The sequence below is a fragment of the Drosophila teissieri genome, chromosome 2L (genome assembly GCF_016746235.2).
Source record: "Drosophila teissieri strain GT53w chromosome 2L, Prin_Dtei_1.1, whole genome shotgun sequence".
Lineage (NCBI taxonomy): Eukaryota > Metazoa > Arthropoda > Insecta > Diptera > Drosophilidae > Drosophila > Drosophila teissieri.
Window position 1 is genome coordinate 16,593,249 of NC_053029.1, and position 6,219 is coordinate 16,599,467.

A 6,219-nucleotide genomic window follows, 5' to 3' on the forward strand; every position below is an offset into this window, starting at 1 on the left:
TCCAGCGTGCATATGTGTGTGTGCGGGTGTGTGGTGTGTGTGGTGTGTGTGTGTGCAACGCCATAATGGAAAAACTATTTTCCGAGGAACAAATGTTGTCAAAAAATTTGTGAATGCTAAAAAACAGTCAAGTGACTGCGAATAAAGGAGGCGGGTCTGCGCTTCAAGGGGGCCGCGTAAAGCGACTGAAATAAAAATATATTCAAAAGCAAAAAAAAATTAAAAAGCAAGCAAAACGAAACGAAAACGGAAGGGGAAGGAAAAAAACAAATCAAATGTGTGTGAACTTTAACACTATTTACCGCCCAAAGAGTGTGCAGCGGAAAAAGTTTATTCATTTAGCCCAACGAGCGATGAAGGCAGTCGCATCCAACCGCCGATCCAGTGCCACGCCCCCATCCATCCTCCTCGCCCCCTCCACTCGATGTGCAGAGCATTTCGAGCTCATTTTGCACACAAGTGGACTCAATTTGAATTACATGTGCCGTGTGTAAGCTCATTAGACTTGATACTGATACTAGACCAGCAACCAGCACCGAATCACTGGCAATTTTTTCCCATTTTCAGCCGTTTTCAGCTCTTTGGCGCTTTGGCAACTGTCTGGCTCCAAAAACGGATACGTCTCAATTAAAATGTATTTTTACAACCTCCGCTCCGCACTGGAATTTATCCCTAATTTGCACGGCAAAGCCCGAATGTTGCTGTAAATCCAATTGGGCTTTGTAAGGCGAAATCGAAAAGCATTCCATTAAAGCACTCCATTTTCTAACCAACATTTCGATTAAGGTTGTTTAGGAACACGTTTATTTTATTACCTTGAACATATAAAATGCTATATTAATTATTATTTTCATGCAGGAAATCCGATCAGTTATGATTATGTTGAGTTATGTTTTCATTCAGGACTCTAATATACCTTGAAAATATTTAAACTTAGCAGACGTGGCAGATGCATACATCATCTAACCTCACCTTTTGGTATAAGTGCAAGTCTGTGACCCTGGTCTTGTTACTGACCTGTCAGCGGTAGGATATTTATGTGGATGTGAGTGAGAAAGAAAACTAGCCACCCACCGCGGAACTGAAACAAGGAAAACACTGCAGCGCTGCAAAAAGAGGCTGCTGTCCAGGGAAATGTTTAAAAAAAGCGTGAAAATCTGTGGCGAGTCAATGTGGGTGACCAACTCTTTGCCATTTTTTCGCCAGCAGTCTAAATTGGCTAAGGTGTGGGTGTTGGTGGTGTTGCTGTTGGTGGTGCTGGTGGTCATAGTTATTCTGGTGGTTCTAGTTGTCCCGATTCAACTCGCTTGGGTTAATTGTTTTTATTTCGCTAACTCGCCGCGAGAAGCGTGAAAAACTTCTACGAAACGAAAACCAAGCCACCGCAGAGCTTTGAATAACTTTTAGCTGCCGCAAAATATTGGCTTAACGTGCCGGGCGTTATATTTTCGGTTTGCATGTTGAAAAAAAGAAAAAAAGGGAAAAAAGGAAAAAAGGAGGTGTCAAACAAAGGGAATATAAGTAAGGAAGAAGGAGAGCCATGGCTAAGCCGGAAAATGCGGTGTGGCCAAAAGAGCAGGTCTGCTAAAAAAACCTCCTACCAACCCCATGTCTCTACTCTGGCCAAGTTCATTTGCAGTTTTTCTCAGCTTGAGCCCAGTACAGCAGAAATATAGTGTTTAGGCTTCTGGGAGATCCGAAAACACGGAGGTGGATCGCCCCAAAGTTGGCAAAAAGTTATGAATATGGGGTGAATGAGAATGTGAATGTGAATGATGAATGACGTGGTCCTCCGACTGATGCAAAGCCAATAGCTTCCGTGAATGATAAATGCAAAAAGTGTGACAAAAAAGTGTCTTTGGGCTGTTTTAAAAGCCATGACTTGGGTCGAAAACACGATGATGCCAAATTCTAAAAAACCTAAGCCACAGAATTAAGCTATTTGCCTTTATTCAATAGATAAAGCTTTCAAATCGCCCACAGGTCAAAAAACTAAAACGGGAAATGTTTTTCAATGGCGTTCACCGCATCGGTTCAGGTTACTAATTTAATATTATAGATGTTTTAAACAAATTCGGTGGCTATGAAAACCGATATCAGTTAAGTGGTCTTTTTAATCTTTTCAACAACTTTGCCCTTTATTGACTCAAATGTATTTATTTTCAGGTATTTTATTTGCCCGAGTGTTGTTTTTGTTCCTGGTTGTTGGTTGTTGGGCGCAATTACACAGTCGCCTATGTAGTTAAACCCTTTTTACCATTTTTTGCTTGGTTATTTGGTTTTTGCTTGCGATTCTCGTTTTGCAACTTCTCCATTGCAATGGCAACAATTGCTGTTTGCTGCGCCTGTGGTTGTTGTCCATTTCTTCCCTAGAGCACATGTATTCCCTATAAATTTTTTACGATTTTATGCAATTGTATAGTTTGCGAAAAGTTTGTTGCAGCCCTTTTTCGGTGCCGTCGTCCGCCGTCGTGGCATTGTTTTTAACAAAAACAACAATGGGCTCCACAATGCACCAGTCGACCCAGAGCGCCACGCCCACTGCCCGCCTCCCGTCCTGCCCAGCCGCCCCCTTAACATCCTTTTAACCATGGGCCGCCACAAACGCGCCGAACAAATGAACTCGAATGTCCTTTATATGCGTTCAGTGTTTATTGTGTCATTTTCTATGCTCCTGTGTTTGGCTCTGCGCTAGAAAACTTGCCAACAATTTGTTGTAGCTTCTGCTTGGGCTGTTTTGCGGGAAAACAAAAATAAAAGAAAAGCGCATCTTCAAGGCCCCACTGCGGGCACTGCGAGCAGCATCGATCCGTTTCGGCAAAGCTTTCGGATTAAATTCTACATAATTCATGGCTATTTTTGCATTAGAAAACACACTGTATTGCACTTTAATGCGGCGAAGTCCCGAATAAGTTTACCGAGCCTTAAAAGTTGGCGGAAAACTTTTTGACACATTGTATTCCTGCCTGTTTGCCGACAAAAAGAGAGGTTCGGACTGTAACAGATTTCGGTTGATGGTTTTATTCCGAGTAGTTTATTTACTCTTTAAGAAGAATGCATATATTGTCTTAAAATATTGCCATAAAATACAGCACCCCAAAAGCCCTCTGGCTTACATTTTTATTAAAGAACAAACACGTTTTATTTGGCACTAAAGCATCGAGAATTCCCTCCCATCCATCAATTAAATATTTCGCTTGTTCGGCTATGGCATTCGGCGTTTTTTAAAGCTTTATTAAGCAACTGCAATGCATCCGATGTGGAATTATATTGGCACCGCCCACCCCCTCCTCCCCGCCCTCCATCCAGCCGCCGCGGCTTCCTTTCATAGACAAATATTGCACTGGCAGATGCCCAGCGGCGGACCTTCTGCACTTTCCCGCGAACAGGCACGTACTTCTATACGCTTTCCGAGCACATTCTCGACTTTTCCAGGTGGCGGCATTAACACTTTCTATTTCCCAAATTTGACCTTTGCATATATAATTGTAGTATGAACAAGCTATCAAATAAATCAAAATATAAAGGTCTTCAAGAAGTATTCAAAGGCATTATCTTTTCAAGCCATAAAAATGTGATGCCGCAGAATTGAATGATTGTTTGAGGAATCTGTTAATATATTTAAAGGCTTCAGCCCCGCCAAAATCCCCAGATCAGAGGCTGACAGGTACAACTTTTAAACACAAGGGTATTAAATCTTTGCCTTTCCGAAGTAAGCCTCATTCCCGTTTTTTTTAATGTCGCTTTCAACGATCTGCGGAACCTCACACGCCACCCGGCTCAGTCTCCATTCACCATTCTCCATTCTCCATTCGCCATTCTCCATTTTCCATTTTCCGGGACTCACCTCCCTTTTACACAGCATGGAAATGTCGCGGCTTTTGCTTGCCACTGCTTTTATTTCAGCTGATTTTTTTATTACGGCTCTTTTTGTTCGGCCGTGTGTACTGGTGTATTGCCCCTGTTGTATTGCCGTTGTGTTGTGTTCCAGGCGGCGGTCAGTTACGGCCACGATGGCCGCGGAGAACGTTCGGTTTATATTGAAAAATTTGAATGCTAGTAAAAAGTTTTAATTGTCGCCGCCACGGCTGTCACATGTTGGCCTGCACGGTGGGGTCATTTAAAAAATGCAGTCGCCACCGATGCCGCCGATGCCAACGATGCCTCTGCCACTGCCACCGCTGCTGCCTGTTATTGTTAACAATATTTTTCAATACAATTTTCCCTTGATTAAAATACGCAATGCACTTGTTTTCCGCCGGGGCGTTCGGCCAATCTATGTCGGCTTAAAGTCACCCCCCACACACTTTTCTTATTTAATACTTGTTTACTTGGCTGGATCATGTACCGAAAGCGAGGTGCATTTAAATATCTACATTTATGCAGCAGCAAATCGCTTTGGCCCAAAATGTTGTATCATGCTCCAGTTTGCATGTACAACATCAAGCAAAATAAATTCGCGCCCTTTTTGTATACTTTGTGCATTTATAATTTGCACTCTTCGCCTTGTCTTGCTTGTTGTTTATCTCCCGGCTCGAAAAGTTCGAACTGGCTAAAAGTTTTTAATGAGCAACGACGTTGGACGTCATCGTCTTAGCCCCCAAAACCCCTCAGCCATCGAAATTGCACACGGAATTCTTGCCGAAGTTTTGTTGTGCATTTTCGTGAAATGTTGAAGTGAAATCGTGACAGAAAGATGGCTTGGCGATGGCTTGGCGATGGAGACGGGACAACAATTATCAAAGCTTTAAGTTTTCCCAGAAATGTTATATTTTAATCAAATCTTATCCAATTACCTCCTGAGCCAGAAACTTGGCCAATCTGTTCTCTAATAATGCAGCAATCGGCCATAGAATGAAGTCGACTTGAGTGCAGATTTAACCAATGAGCAGCAATTCAGCAGCTTTGTCCTACAGTAAATAAAGTAATAAATTATCCGGTTTTCCCACAAATTATGCAAGTGAGGTTGCCCACAGCTTCGCATAAAAATGTCTCAAATTGCTTTCAAGGATTTACTGAGCGAGGTGGCAGATGAAAATCGATACAAAGCCTATTAGAAGGTAATTTTATATTAATGACTTATGCCTGTAACGCGGTAACCTAATCTCTTTGCCGCCCTGGATTCACTTAAGTTTTCACAACCCCTTGGCAACTGATAAACTTGGACATTCAAATTTAAACTTTTTGGTTGGTATAATACATCATATTCTGTTGAGTTTAAGATTAACCGTCGTGCTGATGAGTAAATTCAAGATTATTTCCCGCGTTCATCCTTCTGACTTCACATTTAATCACTCAGCTTCCACGCGGCCGCCGCCACATGTTAATCTCTTAAAGAGTGCGTCCGCATCCTTGATGGCGGTGGGCGAAGTGCATTCGATTCCAAGTGCAGGTCAAGTGGCCGCCAAAGGAAAAGCCGCAACGCAGGCAACCGGAGCACGAAACATCCTTCTCTCGTTTGCCGCTGCTCTTTTTAGTCCTTTTTTAGTACGGTGCCAGCTGCGCAGGCGCAAGGAGTGGAATATCGGAGTGGGTTGTTGTGGGTTTTTGGCCACTTTTTGTGGGACCACCGCTCCAACCGCTCCTGTCTTGGCGGCTTCTCCGTCCGGACAACTGAGCCACAGTCCGGGGTCTTCGCTTTGGCGGAAATTTGCGGCATTTGTTCAAGGTGACGGCGTCGGTGGGATGCAAATCTGTCAGCAAATTGGCGGCGATTAGGCGCCAACTGCTAGATGGCGGCAGACAGTGCCACTCCCGCCAATCCAAAGCTCCACAGCTCCGCAGCGCCACAACTCCCAGTTTGCCGGCCGACAATTTAGACATAATTTAAAAGCGTCGCTTCGTTCCACACGCAATGTCGCTTACGCAATGGCCACACATCAAAATTATGCATAATGACATTGGCAGGGGGCAGGGGGCAGTGGGCCAGGTAAGCCGCCAGGTGTGATGGCTGGCGAATCCACCGTGGTGACCTGCTGCCACCCACACCCCAGCCCACACCCATGTCTCCACCACCTGCCGCCCAAAAATTGGCATTAGTTTCAGGACGCAGTGGGCAGATTTGGGTGCAACGTAGCCGTAGCCATCGGCAGCTTAATAACTTTTATGCGTGTTTGCACATCGCTCATGCATCGAATTTGATGGAAAATACGTCCGAGTTTCCCGCTTTGCGCAAATGCACCGCTGGGAATCATGAACAATTTGCGAGACAAAAAAAGA